Source organism: Protopterus annectens, chromosome 12.part0, assembly GCF_019279795.1.
Source record: "Protopterus annectens isolate FY-2018-M chromosome 12.part0, PAN1.0, whole genome shotgun sequence".
NCBI classification, from domain to species: Eukaryota; Metazoa; Chordata; order Ceratodontiformes; family Protopteridae; genus Protopterus; species Protopterus annectens.
This window is the reverse complement of record NC_056746.1, coordinates 197,889,389-197,909,729: the sequence shown is the minus strand read 5'-3', so window position 1 is coordinate 197,909,729 and position 20,341 is coordinate 197,889,389. Positions and strand designations below refer to the sequence as shown.

Below are 20,341 nucleotides of genomic sequence, written 5' to 3'. Positions count from 1 at the left end.
TGTGTGTGTGTGTGTGTGTCTGTGTGTGAGTGCGCGCATGCATGCGTATGCACACAGATATATATCTACATTTATAGGTTCATAGGTTCATAGGTTCATACTAGGCTATCTGCCCTAGGGCATTTATAAGCCTAGCCAGAATGTGTTTGGCTTTCGCCACCCATTTTAAATTTATTTTGCTATGCCCTTTTTCGAGGTTAGTATACTGTGCCTCTGTCTAACAGTGACACAGAAGTGATACCCGGGGTAAACCTATGATCTCCCATCCACTCATCAAGATTCCTCTTGAAGAGAGTCAATGAGGGACTCTGCCTAACCTGGACTGGGATTTTATTCCAGAGTGAAGGGAGCCTCTAGGTTATGAATCTGTCCCTCCAGCATGTCCTATTTATTTCAGTGCTGAGGTTCAAGTCTCTCGAGTATGTAGCTCGATGGGATTTGGATTTTCTGAGGTGCAGCATGTCCATTAATTCCGGGTTGGACATGGCTTTATACGTCAGGCACAGATCGCCTCTGAACAGGCGGTATGTCACTGAGTAGAGCTGGAGTTTCTTTAACCGGGCAGCATATGGCATCTGTTTGAGCCCTTTGATCCTCTTGGTGAGGTACTTTTGGGCTCTTTCCAGTTGCTGCAGGTGTCTGGTAAGGTACATCCCAAAAAGGGCATTGTACTCAATTATGGGCCTGATGAGGGATGAGTAAAGAGGCACGATGACGCCCCTGATCTAGATGTGAATCCCTTCATGATTAGGTGGGCTATATAAAATGTTTTTCTAACCACTTTGGCCACGTGGTTGTCAAATGAGAGATTGCTATCAACTTGGGTCCCCAGGTCCCTAATTACTTCTTCTGTACTTAATGGATTACCACCTATGTGGTAATTTGTGGGCACTTTGTTTTTGCCAAAGGGGATGACTATACACTTTTGACATTTAGCTTGAGGCCATGGCTCTGGCACCAGTTGTCTGTTTCTATGAGGCCCTTTTGGAGGATGCTTGTGTCAGCTGGAGAGTCGATTATGGCACCCAGTTTGCAGTCACCTGTGAACTTGGTCAGCCACAGTCCTTCCGTGTTGGCCTGTACCTCCGAGAAATATATACCGAACAAGAGAGGTCCCAGGACTGAACCTTGTGGGACATCACTTGTAACTGGTTTGGAGTCTGACATGGCTCCAGCAATTCTAACAATGTGGGTTCTGTCCTTGAGCCAGTTTGCAATCCATCTAGTGACATAGGGGTTTATATTTAAGCTGGTGAGCTTATCTATAATGTCTGAGTGGGGTATTGTATCGAAGGCTTTTGCGAGGTCCAGGTAGGCTGTGTGGACCACCTTCCCTTCCTCAATGGCCTTGGTGACTGTTTCAAAGAAATCAACCAGGTTTAAGAGCCAGGCTCTGCCCTTAACAAAGCCGAACTGGGTAGGATCCAGTGTCTGTAGGTCCCCAATATCTTTATTTATGAGGTCTATGATGATCCTTTCCATAGCTTTGCAGACCAAGCTAGTCTGGCTTATGGGGCGATAGTTTCCAGGATCCGTTGAGGCACCACCTTTATGGAGAGGGACCACTGTTGCTGTACGCCACTCTTTGGGCACATATCCTGTAGTAAGGCTGAGATTGAACTGTTTGGGTTTAGCTCTTCTTGGAGTTCATGTAGGACACAGCCCGGGACACCGTCTGGTCCCATTGATGCTGTGTTTTTTGCTTTGGAGTGGGTGGCTCTTACCTGAGCATCTGAGATGTCAGGGGGGCAGCACTCTGCTGGGATAGATATTTGCCCTTTTGGTGGGAGGGGGGGGAGAAGTTTGCGCTGAACCTGTCAGCTAGGATGTTGGCAATGTCTGTGGGTTCAGTGTATTTTTTGTCATTTTGGACTAATTCTGAGCATATCTGGGAATTACCACCCAGGTTCCTAACATAACTAAAGAAAGCCTTGTGATTATCCTTAGTGTCCTGTGCAATTTTTCTCTCGAAGCTGGCCTTAGACAATTTTATGAGTGCCCGTAGTTTTTTGCTAATACTGATTAGTGATGCCTTCCCTTTTTGGGATTTTGTTCTATCATTTAGTAGCTTCCTCCTTCTATTGTATAGTTTGTTTATGGCTGGGGTCCACCAGACAGGACATCTGCCTTTGGAGGATTGGGTCTTGGTTTTATTTGGGATTGCATGATCCATGCATTCCTGAAGGTGTTCATAGAATGTGTTTATAAAGGATTCTGCGGTCTGGGCCGTATTTTCCACAGGCCCGGGGGCTTTGAAGGATTCCACCTCAGTTTTGAGGAGTGTGAAATTTGCTTTAGAGAAGTTTTTCACTGTGATTTTCTGGGCAGGGGGTGGGGTCGGGATGTGAATATCCAGTGAGATTAGTTTATGGTCTGATCTTACCAGTGAGGGATACACTTCTGGTCTGGAGCATAGAGTCCCCATGTTGGTGATGATCAGGTCCAGTATGTTTTCCCTCTTGTGGGAGTGGTAACAAGTTGTTCCATAGCATTTGAGTTTATGAATTCTAGGAACCTTTGGGCTAGGGTGTTGGAGCTAGAGTAATGCTCCCAGTCTATGTTTGGGTAGTTGAAGTCGCCCAATATAATGGTGTTTGGAGAGACCTTCATATTTTCCAGTGTTCTCAGGAAGGCCGAGTGGGGTTCCTGGGTTTGGGAGGGTGGTCTGTAGCAGGCTATAAACTGGAAGGCAGTTTTACCCACTGTTAGTTGCACATGGATAGTCTCTGATGCTTCGTGCTTTGCCACCAATCTGGAGGTGTGGGTATCTTTGATGAATATCAATAATCCCCCTCCTTTTGTGGTTCGGTCCAAGTTTTGGGGCCGAAAAGCATGGTATGAGGTATAACCTGGTAGTGCTGGGGTGCTCTCGGGAGCCCTGAACCAGGTTTCTGTTACTGCACAGTTATCGATGTTCTCCATGCTAAGGAGAGTTTCGAGTGCATGCATCTTGAGGTTTAGACTTCTGGCGTTGAGTAGCATTACTCTTAGTTTCTTATCCCTTGTGATACCTATGGAGGTGGGTTTGTCTTTTGAGCCTTGCCTAAAAAAGGCACTATGGGGGTAGCAAGAGTGTTGAGTGTAGAGTATTATATATATATGTGTATATATATATATATATATATATATATATATATATATATATATATATATATATATATATATACATATGTATATATATATATATATATATATATATATATATATATATATATATATATATATATATGTCTTCTGTGTGGAGACATGCATGAATGGGCGTACCTTCATTGAAGGTTGTGCGTCAGGGCCGGCAACTCGGCATGTAAAAATGTATTGCCAATCATTAGCAGACCAGAGTTCTGCTGTGGCGACCCCTAAATGGGAAAAGCCGAAAGACACAACAACAAATATATATATATATATATATATATATAGAGAGAGAGAGAGAGAGAGAGCGTGTGTTGTGCTACTAATAAAATTAATAAGTTACTATTATTAGTTTTCAGTGAAAGCAATATATTACTATTACTTATTACTTTTCAAATAAAGTAATATTTTACTATTACTAGTTACTAACTATAGTAATGCATTACTTTTACATAAGTATAGTTTATCAATTATAATATTGAGATTTACTCACACAAGTAAGTACATGCATACGATTATTAAAGTTGTATACACAGTGTTACAGTGATGATGAATAGCATTTAACAGTTGAAAAACTCCAGCAGACTACTCTTTATAGCTAGAGAGTCACAAATAATAATTAAACCAAACCATACACAGCCAGCAGCACAAGACCTATAAAAACCTATCACATTTTGTCTATTTTCAGCAACTAAAAATTGAAACACAAAAATAATTTTAAATAGAACATAAAAAGAAGTTATGTACTTACCATAACATTCCATCTGAGTTGTTGGTTTTTCATTTGTCTTCAACCTGTGGGTTTGGATCCGACATGGGATCTGACTTGGGATCCAACTCAGCCATATACTACAGCTCTAGGATCTGAAAATCTGAGCTCCTCCCCTATCCATAATGCCCTGGTCTCCCCTCATCCCCTCAGATCGAGTTTTCTGCTCACAATGTATCTATTGTGTACAACCAAAGGTTATAAATATATATATCCCTAAATAGAATAGAAGAAAAAGAGCACTTCAGGAGCTCAAACAGATAAAGGGATGTCCACATCCATATCTGTCAGGTCTTAAAAATTTGGAAGCGAGTCGAGGGAGGGGAAGTTGAAGACAAATGAAAAACCAACAACTCAGATGGAACATTATGGTAAGTACATAACTTCTTTATCTGAAGTTATCGTTTTTCATTTGATCTTCAACCTGTGGGACAGAGTCCCCAACTACAGAACTCTTGGGAGGCCTCTTGGAAGGATAATACGGAGCACAGCAGAACCAAAGAAAGCCCTGCTCCTGGAAATAATGTCCAATTTGTAATGAGATATAAAGGTATGTGAATTACACCAAGTAGCTGCAGAACATATATCATCAATAAAAACTCTAGATCAAAAAGCAGAGGAAGTGGATACAGACCTGGTAGAATGAGCCTTGATTGGTACAGGTAAGGGTATTATTCCTTAATGAAATAAACAAGTGAAATGCAGCTTGTAAGCCAATTAACCAGAGTCACTTTGGAAATTCGTTTCCCCAAATTAGCTTTCAAGAAGGATATAAAGAGCTGGTCAGACTTCCTGAAATGTTTAGCCCTATCCAAATAAAACTGTAATTGTCTATGTACATGTAGCATATGGTGTTTGTATTCCCCATTGTTTTGAAAATTGGGGGAAAAATAGGAGATTGATGACCTGATTGATGTTAGCCTCAGATGCAACCTTGGGCAGGAAAAAAGGGTTGGTATGCAAAGACCCTCTGTCCCTTAGGAAAATCAATTAAGGTGGATCAATAGATAACGCTTGAAGTTCAGACACTCTTAGCTGAAGTGATGGCTACTAAGAAGGCAATCTTCCATAACAAGAACTTCCAATCAACTTTAGTTGCAGGTTCAAAGGGAGGTGCAACCAGTGCTTGCAAAATCATAGTGAGGTCCAATGGAGGAGTGGGATTCTTGATAGGTGGGTGAAAAAGAAAAGTGCCCTTAAGAAAGGTCTTGCACAACTTAGATGAAGCCAAAGGTGATGAATTTTCCTCTATGTGAAAATTAGAAATGGTTGCCAATTGTACTTTCACAGTAGATAAACTAGCTCTATTACGAAAAATGGATGCTAGAAAATCCAAAACAGCAGGAATGGGAGCCGTAAAGGGATCCATATGATTCTGGTGAAAAAAAAACTTTTCCATTTGCTGTTATATACTTTCCTGGTGGAAGCTTTATGTGTTGCAACTAAAATTTTTCTAACTGGGGAAGACAGCCCATGATTTCTAGCCATCATTAAAATTGGAGCAATCAAGCGGTCAATTTCAGGCTAGAAAAATCTAGGTGAGAGCATCCCAAAGGATGAAACAGAAGGTCAGGAATAGGCTCCAGAGTCCATGGAGGACAAACCAGGTGAGACCAAAGGAAGGGAATTAAACCCTGTCAAAGCCAAAATTAGTGAATAAGGATTACTTTGCTCTTCAACCTCTGAGCTTTCTGGAGGAATTTTGGAATGCGAGTAAGAGAAGGGTAAGCATAAAGCAGACCAAGGGGCCAAGAATGGACTAGACCATCTCTTGGTGACTGTCCCTGAGGAAGGATCAGGGCAAAAAAATCACTGCATTTTGTGCTGGAAGGAGATGTAAAGAGATCACAGCAAGGTTGACCCCATTTCTGAAAGATCATGTTTGTGGGTCTACTTTACATGGTCATTTTTTTTACAAAGCCGACTTTCATAAGGCCGAGACCATATTATCGACTTTCGGAAAGCCGACCATGTAAAATAAACACAAAAAACACAACAAACACTTACCTTTAAACTGTTAGCAGGGGGGCTAGCCCCCCTGCACCCTCCATAACTTAAATATACCAACTCCAAGATCACACTACAGTGCGGAAGAGGGACATTTTCCCATTCCGCACTGTACGGAGATACCGGTTCCCCATGGTCAGCTTTTCAAAAGTCGATCATATGGTCTCAGCCTTATGAAAGTCGACTTTGTGAAAAGTCAACCGTGTGAAGGGGACACCATGTTTGCCACTGAAGAGCTCCATTCATGAGGCATCAGAATGGTCCTGCTGAGCCTGTCTGCTAGAATATTTGACTTCCCTGGAATATGCATTGCCACTAGAAAGCAGTGGAGGAGATTGCCCATTGCCATAACTTCATGGCCTCTTGACATTAGAGGTAAAACTTGGTTCCTCCCTGCTTGTTGATGTACCAAACAACTGACATGCCCTCTGTCTGAATTGCAATGGTTCCAGAGGGAAGAGAGGTTTGAAGGGCTTGCAACTCTAGGAGCACTGCTCTCATCTCTAGGACATTTAAATGCAAATTGGTCTCTAATGGGGGCTAGGTGCATTGGACTGTCTGACCCAGGTAATGCCCCCACCCAAACTGAGAAGCATCCATGGTCACTGTGCCCTTCAGGGGAGTAAGGATAAAGGAGCAACCTTGTTTGAGAACCTGCAATTGAAACTACCAGAGAAGGGATTTTTTGCATACTCAAGATAGTCTGACCAGGTGATTTAAATGATAACATAGGAGAGACCATTGGACTGCTAGTGTTCATTGAAGTATTTTCACATGTAAACAAGCTGTAGGAACAAGAATTATGTTGGCAGCCATGGATCCCAACTCTCTTAGAACAAGACATGCTGGAGGTGAAGGAATGTATGTCTAAAATCTGTTTGACATGGCGTCTGAGAGTGGAGACCCTGTCTGGTGAGAGAAGAGCTAAGCAATGTGTTATGTACAGATGAGCTCTAATGAAGTCTGTCACCTGGACCAGATGTAGATGTGATTTCTTTAGACTGATGGAGATGCCCAAGGTTGAGGCTAGTCTCTGGCTTGGAGGAGTAGATGCCTGGTGGGAGTAATGAGGAACCAATCATCCAGCTAGGGAAACACAAAGAATCCTTGCAGTCTCAAGTGAGCAGCCACTACTGCCATGTATTTAGTGAACACCCTGGGGGCTGTGGTGAGATCAAAGGGGAGTACTCTAAACCAGTAATGATTGGCTCCAAGCCGAACATGTAGAAACCGTCTGGAGTGCCTGTTCATTTTGATGTGACTGTACGCATCCTGAAGGTCTACCAAGCACATCCAGTCATCTTTCTGCAGGAAGGGTTGAGTAGACTGAATTGTGACCATTCGGAAGTTTGAATTAGCAACTGATTTGTTCATGGTAGTAAGAGCCAAAATGAGTCTGTGGGCCCCATTTTCTTGGGCACTAAAAAGAATCTGGAATAGATGCCTGATCTGAGCTGGCATTGGGGGATGGTCTGGATGACTCTTTTTGCGAGCAGCTTTGAAATTTCTAATGCTGCAGCCTCCCTCTGATTGAGTGGAACATTGGGGAGGGTCTTGATTAGAGTGGGATTTTGGAAAACGGGTATGACATAACCTCTGGATATGATGTTTAGCACCCAACAGTCACTTTTAATGGCTTCCCAGGCTGTTAGGTATAGAGATACACATCCCCCGATTGCCTCCAGAAATGAGCAGTTGGGCAATCCTTCAGGACTGCTGATTAGGCATGTCCATGAAGGTATCTTGAGACCCTTGGTTCATCAGCCCCCCTCTGCCATGAGGACAGCATATGCCATTTATGCCATTTCCCCTCTGCCTCTGGAGGGAAGAGTCTCCCTGTGATTCCTGGAAAGGACCTTGTGATCTTTGGAACCACAACTTTTTACCACCATTTTGGTTCCTTGGGAAGGACCGCTGATGGATGACAAAGCAGATTCCAATAGCAGACAAGGTCTTTCTGTCCTTCTCATTCCAGGAGAGTGTGTCTCTAAACGTAGGACCAAACAAGGATGATCTGTCAAAAAGGGCGTTGGTGAATAATGCCTTGATGGGTTCCATGAAATCACAAAGCTGCATCCAAGCATGGTGCCTAATAGCAATGCCTGAACCAGCCTCCTGTGAGGCATCTTCTAAGGCATGCAAAATTAGCCTCATGGACATATTCGCTATTGAAAGAAGGGTGGCCATTCTGGGAAAAGGTCTTCTGTTCCTCTGCAGGCATGGACCCTGGAGTAGGACTAGAGAACTCTTTGACCAGGTCTCTCTGCAGTCTGGTCTAGTCTCAATGCTCACAGTAAAAAGGTTGCTGAAGTATACACACACTTACCAAACCTGTCCACCTTTCTGGACTCCCTGTTAGGGGGGGTGGACAGAGGAGCTTTCCTGGGCCAGCTCCTTCTTGGTGGGTGCTGCAACCACCATGGCATCGACTGGGATGCCCTTAGTCCAATGGGGTCTATTAGATGTGGAATTAAGGATTTTGTCCAGGCGTTTAGGAGTGGATTATGCTGTGTCTGGCTCTTTTCATGCCCTGTGGGAGATCAGGTCAATAAGGGTGTCTGCGGGGGGGACGGACACCCAAGGTATATGGGCCTGACCCGAAGGCTTCCATGAACATCAATTTCTTAGTGTTAAGGTTTTGGGCAGACCACCCACCCTTCAGGTGCTGAATCTGTCACCAAAGGTCAACGAAATTGGTGTCTTCAGTGAGGGAGTCCTGGAGGGAACCTAAGTGCCTCCTTTTGCACATACGTTTGTGATGGACCTCCTTGGTGGGGTACTCCAGGGTGGTATCGGAAGACTCACGGTGTTTCAAATGGGAAGAAGCCTGGATGCTCCTCTGGGTTGGCTGTCCAGGAGGTTACAGAAGGGATGACTCAGGCACAAACTCTCCTGAAGAGTGACCAGACTCCAAAGAACGGAAAGTTGAGGCTGTCTTAGGTATGGAGAGAACCCTCTCAACCACTTTGAATGCTGAGAGCAAATAGGGATCCAAGAGCACATCCACTAAATTCAAAGCTGTCAGAGGAGAAACCCTGTGAGCTCCCACCACTCCCGGACCTGAGTGGGGAGTCAGAGCTGAGCTATCAAGCACCAAGGCTCCAAGGATGAGAGACAGCTCCGAAAACTTTGTCTCTGAGATCAAACCTTTGGACCCGATGCCACGTTACAGCTCCAAGATTCACCCTGCTCAGAGATGGTCAGGGCCAAACCACTCAGGGTGACTGTCAGAATCAAGGTAACAGTACCTGTAGGCTCTGATGTCTTGATTCCCAGGATCCTCGGACCCAACAACTCTGAAGCTGGGGGTCAGATCAAAGAAGGAGAGATGGGAACAAATGACGGCTGACGGCTCATGGATCCAACAGGGAATGGAGCAGGCAAAACCTCCAGTTGAATCTGTGCCTTGAGAAACCTCATCAGCATCCTGTCAATCTTGGCTTCAGAAAGGCTTTGAGAGGACCTAATGGAAGACATCACAGAAGGTGGCCTGGAAACTGGCCTGGGAGACTGCAATAAAGGGGATTTGGGCCTATTAACATAATCAGATCCAGGGAGAACCTTGGAGACAGGAGCTGAGAAGAATCTTTACAGACAATCAGACCTGAGTCCTTAGGATCCGATGTCTTGGCAGTTTTCCAAGGAGGTTCACCAGCCAAAGAAGGAGCTCTGTCTGGTGACCATTTCTTTGGAGGGGGTTTGAGCCCCTGAAGTCAATGGTGTCATGGAGGAGGAAGAAGAGGATAAAAGGCCCTTTAAAATAAGCTTATTCCTCATATCAATAAGAGCACGCTGGTTGAAGCCAGTGCATATGGTACAGGAGGAGTCCAAAGGAGAGGGCCCTAAGTATACTACACACTCTGTGCAGGCATCTGATTGAGGAATCTTATGCCCACACATAGCACACTTTTTAAAACCAGCTGGCTTTTCTGACATAATGAAAAAGAAGAAAACAAAACCCAAGGAAAGAAAAGGGTTTATTTTTTTTTATATACCAAAGAAGGAAAGAAAGAATTAGGAGCAGAAGGAACCACAAAAATAAATGGACCAACTGGGTTTCTCAAATTAGAAAAAGAGGGTAGGGTAATATTAGAAAGAAATCCTACAATAGGGAATAGAAGAAAAAATAGAAGAAAAATTTTTAGAAAACATGAAAAAACTCAAAGGAGCTCAGATGATTGTAATCCTGATGCTGATGAAAACACGGCAAATGAGATCTAAAGAAGTTAGGGGAGAACAGGCCATTATGTGTAAGAGAAAAGCTCAGATTTTCATATCCTAGAGCTGTAGTATCTGGTCTAGTCAGATCCGATGTCAGTTCCAAATCCACAGATTGAAGATCAGATGAAAAACAACTTCAGATCAAATAATTGTCAAGACAAAAGTTGGTTGATCATAGATCCAAAAAGTCCTGTTTGGTGCAGTGGATTGGGGTGTCTGGTGTTAAACCGATGAGTGGTGAGTTCAATTCCAATTGATGGTGGCATAGAGAACCAATGCCATTCATTATACAGCAAGGTAAGGATATGAGCTCTAGCGGGCTAAATGTCCCAGTGCTAGGGGGTGTTTTAGTGGGTGAGAGTCCCACAGTACCAGGGCAGGGCTGGAGTATGGTCATCATTAGCTTACACCTCTCTGCAGTGTTAAAAAAATGAAGCAAATTTTGCTCCAGACTAATTCTTATGATCTATTATGAATGCTATGTGCTATGAGTTGTGCCAACATTATGTTGTAGTTGTAATTTTTTATCCAAATTTCCCCTTCAAAGTATCTATTACCACCTAACATCTAATTACTGTTCATACTATCTAGAACCCCCAGATGTTCTCCATCACTCTTTAGGAGGCATTATCACCCATGTTGAAAACCACTTCTTTAAGCAAAAGTAACTCATGGGTAACGCACATTTAAGTTACTAGTTACTAAGAAAGGGCACTTTTCCGTTATCGGGGGAACATTGAAAATGCGGTCGCTGAGCTACGTATGTACACAGAAAAGAAAATGAACAAGGTCAAACAGATGTTGGTTCACTTCATATATCATGTACAATTTTATATATCTTTATGTCACAGTCACTGTAATAGAAGTTTTTCATACCTGTAGCTCTGACACTTTTTTTCCTCCTAAGTCTTCATTTTGAATAGTTTGCAGTCAGTACGTTAACATTAACCAGTTGTTGTGTAAGAGGTGACATAATTTCCACAGAATGCCTTTCTACAGTTGCTCACTGCTGATGTTGGGTGTACTTGTGCATATATATACATTTTTAAAGTCCTTATAGATTTTCTTGTCTGGATTTCACCCCTAGACTGTCAGTGGACGTTGTTTTCAATCTGTGTGATGAGTATGAGTATGTACGCTGGGATCAGAATCTCAGTGAGATATACCAGCAGATTTATATGTCTGACAAGCTGTCTTGTCTGCAGCTCTGGCAGTAAAAGCTGAGACCTCAACAGCTACAACTGTTAGAGTTAAATTGCAACTTGAAAGCATTTGGACTTGTACTCCTCACACTCGATAACACCTGTCTTCTTTCATGCTTAGTTCTCAACATATTACTTAAAGTATCAGATATAAATAATAAAGTTAGGAGAGGAAAAGTCCATATTTACGGGCGCATGTATTCATTGTTATTCACTTAGCTATTGGAACCGCATTTCCACTGTTGCCCCGATAATGGAAAAGTACCTAAGAAAGTAATATATTACTGTTACTTAATTACTTTTTTGAAAAAGTAACTAGTTATATTACTAGTTACTAAAAATTGTAATATATTACAGTAATATATTGCATATTGTAATATATTACTCCCATCACTGTATATATATATATATATATATATATATATATATATATATATATATATATATATATATATATATATAAAATCATCTCTAATTTCCAAAATCCATTGAATCTGCTGGGGGTGATCCTGATGGTGAAGTTCCCTATCTCTTGAGCTAACATTTTGTATATTCCCTTACAATATATCTTCAGACTGAATCAATTTTGAAAATCCTTATGGTACAAAATTCTACTGTTAACTAACAGTTGCTCAGAGAAAGTGAAATTACCAATTTGCCTAATTTCATTCTTCCCTTCTTAGAGCGAAACATTTGGTTTCAGCAATAGGAGTCGGATCAGGTAACCAAGTAAGAGAGTTACAGAAAGTCAAAGCACATTTAACGTGGTTTGATTAACATCAAAGAAATTGCCAAACCAGGGCTATTAGGCTACCCCTGGATATTCATTATTTATTAGTGATATTCTGTAGGCCCTTCAATTAAGACTATTGTTAACTCCTTTCCATTACTAATAAAGGATGGAGACATTAACCCATGAAAAAGCTTAAACTTAATGTCTGCCAGATAAAGTTCAATATTTGGAAGGACCAGGCTCCTTAAATTTCCTGAAAGTGTAAGAATTTTTCATGCTGTCTTAGATTTAGAGCCAGAGCAATACAAATGTTTTGGACTAACTGCATCAATCTTTTAAGACAATTTGCCTGTGAAGGTATTGGCAGTTCCTGGGTATAATTAACAACCAATGGAAGGATAAACTAGTTAACAGCTTGCACCCTCTGGGTCATCCTGATCCATTTCAATAAGGGAGGATATCCTTCTTAAAACTTCCCTGAATGCGGGAACCTACCTATGTTAAGCTACCTACATCTGACATAAAAGGGAACTTTTCTGTGAGTTGCAGACTAGAGGAGTGATTAATGCAGATAGTTCTAGTTTTATCTCTATTAATTTTATACCACCCTAACTGCCTAAAGAGATCCATTTCCTGGAACACCAACTCCAGATCCCTTTCTTGGTTAGCAAGAAACACTATTCAATAATTGATGTGTAATGTGATCTTTCTGATGACATGCTCCAGTCCGTACCCATCAAATAGTTTGTGTCAATTTAATTACTAAGGGCTCTAAATATATTTCAGACACCCATGGGGAAAAAGGAAACCTTGTCTAGTTATTTTCTATGTATTTTGAATGGTTGTGAGACCTAGAACCTCACCTTAATCCTTGTCTTTGACCTAGAAAATATTTTTTTGAAAACTGCAGTGAGCTGTGAGAGAAACTAACAACATCCCAGAGCTTAAAATGGGAATGAGCATTTTACACTGTTAAAGGCTTCCCTGGATAAGTTACATATGTCAATAAAGAATATACTGATTAACTTAGTTTCTGGAGTTCTACAGCTGAGAGATGTGTCTCCTGTAATAAAAGTATACTAGGCCTATAGTTTTTATGATTGCAAAACTAGTTCATTTTATTGGGTTAACCAAGCAATTAATCCATGCATCCATCCATGCATCCATCCATCCATGCATCCATCCATGCATCCATCCATGCATCCATGCATGCATCCATCCATGCATCCATCCATCCATGCATCCATCCATGCATCCATGCATGCATCCATCCATGCATCCATCCATCCATGCATCCATCCATGCATTCATCCATCCATGCATGCATGCATGCATGCATCCATCCATCCATCCATCCATCCATCCATCCATCCATCCATGCATCCATCCATGCATCCATCCATGCATCCATGCATTCATCCATCCATGCATGCATGCATGCATGCATCCATCCATCCATCCATCCATCCATCCATCCATCCATCCATGCATCCATCCATGCATCCATCCATCCATGCATCCATCCATGCATCCATCCATGCATTCATCCATCCATGCATGCATGCATGCATCCATCCATCCATCCATCCATCCATCCATCCATCCATCCATCCATCCATCCATCCATCCATCCAGAACCCCTATTTTTCATTTTGTTCCATGATAAAATGGAATACATCAGATTGTTAAGTGAGGAAAAACTCTGATTACTTTCCATGCATCTACATCTCAGTGGTAAACACACACAGACAAATCCGACACTGGAAAGATTTTAATGCAAATCACCTTAAGCAAACAACAGCATCTTTTCAATTGCATCATTAGCTTGTCCTAGAGAAACTGAAAGAAAAATAGTAACAAACAGCAAACATGAAAAACCTAAAAAAAAAGAAAACTGGTTTAAGATATTTAAGCGCTTAACTATTTACAATAAAAAAACACAGACCAACTGCTTCCAAAGAGGAGGCAAAACCCCTCTACTAGTATTATTTAGAATGAATATGCACTGCCAAAAAGCCATGGATAGGAGCAATTATCCAACAAAACTCCAGCATGCATCACCCTTTCCCAATCTCTCCTTCCCTAACCTGATAACTTTTTTATATAGATGATTTCTTTAGGCTGTGTTAACCTCAATCCCAAAGTAAGATTAATCAAAAGCAACGTGTATTGTATGTGTCACAGTTCAAGTATATAATGAAAAAACACGGAAAAAAGACATACACAAACAAAAATGGTGCCCATAGGCCCTGAAAAACAAAAACAAAAACAAAAACTCTCAGTCCTACAGCAATCTTTGTAGTAAAACTCCATCTCTCTAGTAAATTAAATTCAGTTTTATGTTAAACCATGCCAGAATATAAAGGAAAACAAAGCAATTAGTTATTAAGTTTGGAAACCTAACCCATGATTTATACATGACAAATCACATAATACATGAAGGCTAAGGTTATCCTCAGCAAATACCAACAACATTCCCAGAAGCCATAATAAAACAGCCAATCAGCCAAACAAAGGTCTAGATGACAACTATAAGCATGCACAAGGACGCGTTTCTACTTAAAGGGACCATAGTGAAAAAATAAAAGTTATCACTAAGAACAATATAAGCTTTCTGCCAAAACCTATAAGCCTAAAAAAAAAAAAAAAAAAAAAAAAAAAAAAGAAATAAAAAATCTGATTCCAGTCAGTTAAGATATCAGTACTCCAAGTACCCCTTAGGAATAACGTGAGGAAGTCAGGTAGTGAGGAAGGTCCAACAGTGGCCAAATTCTCATTTCTCAGCAAGCCTGTTCCATTGGGCACTATTTGCCTTCTTCCAGAAGAGAGGGAATAGGTCCAAAACCTCTCTGTGACTTTCCAAACCCCCCCCCCCCCCAGAGTTAGCAACCCTGGAGAGGTGGAGAATCCTGTTCAACCACACATCGATCACTGGACATGCCGGTTTCAATCTCTTCAGGACTTCAACTGGTGTAGAGAAGACAGAGAGCCTCCAGGTAGGTGGACTTTCAATTGAGCAGAACAGAGAAGCCTACATCGCCAGTGAGACTGAAATAACAAAATATATTTTATAAATATAAATGTGTAAATAATGTAATGAAGAATACAAAATATAAAACCCTACTCTCTTTTCAGTAAGTGCCATGAGATATTTTGCAAATCCAAACGTAAGGCAAGTACTACCACACTGTGTATGAAGCAATTTCACTTTATTAAAACAATAAAAACAGTATCATAAGTGCTTTCGGGTAAATACCTTCATCAGATGATAAAACACTAGTAAAAACATAGTATCTAATATAGTATAACACAACCAAAGAAAATCAGTAATTTACCCTCCTTTTTCTGGAGCTGGTTTGAAAGGGACATCATTTAATCCTGGGGCTTTGTCAGCTCCCAGTCTAAGAATCCATTGCATCTCTTTGTATTCAGTTTCATTATACAAGTCACCCATTCTTTGACTTCTATTTACAACACATATAACCATAAAGGCAAATACATGATTACTATGCAATTCTATATGCTTGTACAGTGCATTGTGTTATTTTCTTAACCTTATATCTGATTGATGCCTAAAAATTCTAACTTTAAGTCTGCAATGGTTTGTTTCATTGGTTGTGTTGTACTATATTATATGCTATTTTTTACTAGTGTTTTATCATCTGATGAAGGGATTTACCTGAAAGTGCTTATTATACTGATTTTATTGTTTTAATAAAGTGAAGTTGTTTCATACACAGCGTGGTAGTACTTGCCTAACTTTTGGATTTACTATTTGGATTTTTTTGGCAGTAATTTCAGTGGAGGAGTCCTTTATTTTTTCTTCTTTATTTTACTATGAGATATTTTGCATCCACCAGAGTTACTACTAACTGAGGAATGTGGGGCCTCAGTAATTTCTCATCTAAATGACAGCACACTCAAGAGTGCTACCACCTCATTAGCTGTACCGCACTGTCAATATTAGAAATGTAATTCAAGCACAGAGAGTGGGAATAGAGCCTACAGCTTTCTGATCTTCCAGCATGAAAGGCAAGTGTGCCACCTTAGAGCTACTGATTAGCAAAATAAGTGACTAAACAAAACCTGTGATAATTCATTTTCAGTTTTCATTATTTTCCAGTTTTAACCACAAATACTTAATCAAGAGGAAGTCAATTCCATCCAGTTTATTGTAGTGTATTGTGTTGTTCATTACAGGTAATGGAAGAAATGTTAATCTTTTTAGAGGAACGAGAGAATGCGGAGTCAGAATATATACAACAGGTAGGAAAGCAGTCAGCATTTATTATATTATCTATTAATATGAAATGCAATAGCTGTAGGCACAGCTGCTATGGCATTTCACTGTCCTTGGGTTTAAACCACAAGCAGTTTTTTTTCATAAGTGCTTTTTCCCCATGTGTCTATCAACCATCAATACCTCCTACCATAGGGCTGAAGCTCATTTGTTCTCAGAGGCAGAGGCCACTTCCTGCACACAACTGAGAGCTGACCACAAAGATCTGTCTTACAAACAGACATGTAGGAGTTTGTACCAATGCTGTGAATTGAACTTCCTTCCTGCTGCCATTGGACAGCATCCTTGTCCCTTGGCTTAAGAATCAGTTTTCACCTTCCAGAACAGAGCTATCCATTTATCAGGGCAGACCCTAATTTTCCCCAAGCTCAGGAACTACTCAGTACTGTTACCTTCTTTCATCCCTCCATTACTGAGAGCATTGGTTATTAAGGTGTTTTTACTTAAAGACCTAACCCCACATCTTGGTGAATGAAGTGAGCACCCTCATCACTGTGGGAGCTTCCAGTGCCCCCTAGGATGCATACACACTCATATACATGCATCTCAAGAACTACCTTCATTGGCTTCAGAAGACCAAGCCCATGTTCTCTAGGTAACTGCCCTTATTTGTGCAAGCCTCCACTTGCAGGGGTGCAATTTGGCTACTAGAAAACTACCAGTCCCTCCCCTCAGGATGTGCGAGTCCCAAGCCACCCATTTCCATTCTCCCATGCCCAGCTCTTCCAGCACCCAAACCAGTATTCAAATTCAGATAATCAGGGCTTTTATCCTTCTACACCACAGATCTGCAGAGGAAACCACAAGCAGATGTTATGGTCATTGCTAACCATCATGTCATAACAAATCCATGTGTACATGTCCATCCAAGAACTAGAAGAAGCCAGGTTAGCTTGATTTGGCATTGGATAATTGAGCTATTAAACTAGAAAATAACTGGTCTGGTGGCTCCATACTTAATTTATACAGTGCTTATAAAACCCATGACAAATTGCTTAGTGTGTTAGCATGTGAAATGGTTTGCAAGAATAAATTATGGTCTGTTACTTTCTGTTACTCCAGAAGGAGTACTAAAATATTCTTTTGCATATTGCCCTAGTGCAGGAGTGATGAAACATGCCTTCAACTATTACTATAACATTTATGTTCACTGGGGTAGTATAGAAAACAGGCAGCAATATTTCCATTTTGTTATTAATGTATTAGCATTAAAGGTACATGCAGCTTCACTAAACTAAATACTTGCAACCCATTTCCTGAACCACGTTAATGCGATATACTCCCATCTTAAGCTTACATCCAGTTTCACTACTATCCATCCTTAAATAAAACCATAAACAACATATCAGTTACAACCCCTTCCACTTTCCCAATTACACTGTCTAGTTCTGTCCCAGAAACCTAGACTCCTGTCACTTACTTTCAGAACTCTCTCACTACATTCACTGCATTCTCCGCCTACTAGTCAAACACAACTCCAGCTACACACTCCCTTTAACTCATCTCCTCCAAATTTACTAAATCTGAACAAATCCACCTCTAACTTCTGAAATACCTCTATAACTCCCCCCCCCCCCCATCTTGCTCATACTCCTCCTCAGAGCCAACGTTGAACCAGTTCAGGTCCTTCCCCCCACACAATACCCACAACTTTTCCCGACACATTCCAATCTCTCTCTCCCCTATGCATTAATTAATGCCCAAAGCATCTCTAATAAACTTTACAAAACACATTCCTTACAAGCCACTACCCTGACATCATAACTGTCACTGAAACATGGCTCAAACATACCAACTTCAATTTTCAGTACCTACTCCCCTTAGTCAAATATCTCCCAAGACCCAAGAACTAGAAAAACACATTAACACCTTAATCCAACTATCATTGCTCAAGCATATGTCTCCTCAGACACTAAACCCATCTGGATCCTCTTGGAAAAACAGTCACTTTTTAATAGCCATTTTTTTACCTTCTAATAGCCATTGTTTACTTTCCTCCTCCTGCCTTTTTGAACAATTTACATTACTTATTCTTACTATCACTTCAGCTTCCTGCAACTATGAAATCACAGTTATTCTGATTTTATCCTAAACTGCTTAAGTCTTCTGAGAAATAGCTTTGCTCCACTCATAGCCAATATCAATCTTATGCAGTTAGTCAATGACTCTACCCATCCAAATCTCATGACCAACAACCACTCCCTCCTAGATCTGCTAATCACTAACAACCCTACCATTATCTCCAAAATATCTGTTCTTCTACCGAGATTCATTAACCAGTCCCAATAACCATCCAAATTATCCACTAGTCACCAAAGCTGCCTCCCAAATTAATTACCTTCAGACCCAGATCTACCACCAGTACTGAAAACCTCAAAACACACTATCACCTGGTCTCCCATTACCAACTTACAGAGCCCCAACTCAACTGCCACAGCTCTTGCATATATGCGCCTTCAACTTTAAGACAAATTCTTCCCTCTCACGCAGCACCTTTTTAAATACAACAAAAGTCCCTGGCTAACCGATGAACTGAAAGTTCTACTTAAACAAGCATACAATCCATGATCTTCATGGAGATGAAAGCGCTCGACAGAAAATTGTACATTACTCTATACATAACCTAAATAAACAAGCCATATGCAAAAACAAAAAAAAAACTATTTCATGCATAAACAACTTCCTCTGCTAGGCAAACTCAGGAATGTCTAGCAAGAATTAAATCTCACAGACCATAAATCCACCAATCCCACCTTTTGCTCTATCACCATCCAGACCTCACAAGACAGACTCCCAATCTCTGACTTTCATAAGAAATTTAGCCACCTCCCTGGTTCCCCAACCTCTACCTCTGCTCCCCACTCACCCAACCTCCCACCCTTATCCCCCTCTTCTATTTAAAAAAAAAATCACTGTCCTTAAGCCCCTCTTAGAAAACATCCTAGACAATGCACCTCTTGGTGTAGACAGCCTACTCGCTGTTACATCTGAATCTGCAAAGACTTCCTTACCACACTTCTTCTCTACATTTATAACCTCTGCTTAACTCAAAACATAATGCCAGCTGAAAAACATCTGTTGTCAAATCCCCTTCTCAAACATTCTCAGTCAGAAAATGCCTCCCACTTGCTTCTTATCTCTGTCCTCCCTACACTTCGGGAAAATATTTGAAAAATGAATCCACAACCAACTGCTCACTTGCATCCAAAAGTACAATCTCCTCTACAGCTAATTTACTACATTTTGCATTGTTATAAAGCTTTTTTTTACTGTTTCACTGCATTTGTGTACTGTTTTATACTGTTTTAATTGTATTTTCATTGCTAAGTAGTTTTTCATTACTGTAACTGTATTTTGACTGAATTACTTAACTGTAAACTGCTTTTTTCAAACTTATAATTGTATTTTCTGTTTGTGAGTGCTCTATCTATGCTTTTCTGTGCATTTTCTTGGAGTTTTCTGTGTTCTAGTCAAGTAGCATAGTCTGGATACAGGTTTGCTGCATCCAGGCCTGGCTGATTTGCTTGCTGAGTTTCCTGGCAGCCATCTTGTGCTGGTAGGAGCCTACCTTCTCTGTTAGTGAGAGCAACAGGGCTGCCTTACCTTCTCTAGCATGAGTGATTAGTTGAAAATGCAGGGGCTAGCAAGATTGGGTAGTAATCCGAGTTTCTAGATTCTTCAGTCTTTTCTGATATTTAAACAGTGCATTTCCAGGGGGCTGTACTTGTTTTTACACTGCTAAAATAACAGTGAAAGAATATTAGAACATTGGGGGGAATTTTTAACAATAACAGTAGGACTCCTATGGGTGAACATTTTAATGTGGCACATTTGGATTCTGACAAATCTTTTTTCTTCAGTGTGTTACCTCAACCTATGCTATGTAGATGGGGAGATTTTAAGAAAAAGCTGTTGGAATTAGAAAGCAAAATGATTTTGAATTACAGGACACTTCATCCTAAAGGCCTGAATCTCAAAGT

At 40.9% G+C, this 20,341-nt stretch overlaps 1 long non-coding RNA gene across 2 annotated transcripts in view; it reads left to right on the top strand.

Annotated features, from left to right (window-relative positions):
• The window catches only part of LOC122817324, a 179,550-nt gene extending 163,221 nt beyond the window's left edge, over window positions 1-16,329 (top strand). For both annotated transcript variants that reach the window (XR_006367201.1, XR_006367202.1), the window contains exon 3: window positions 16,262-16,329. This is a non-coding gene — a long non-coding RNA (uncharacterized LOC122817324). The remainder of the gene's footprint in view (window positions 1-16,261) is intronic.
• Window positions 16,330-20,341: the final 4,012 nt, after the last annotated feature.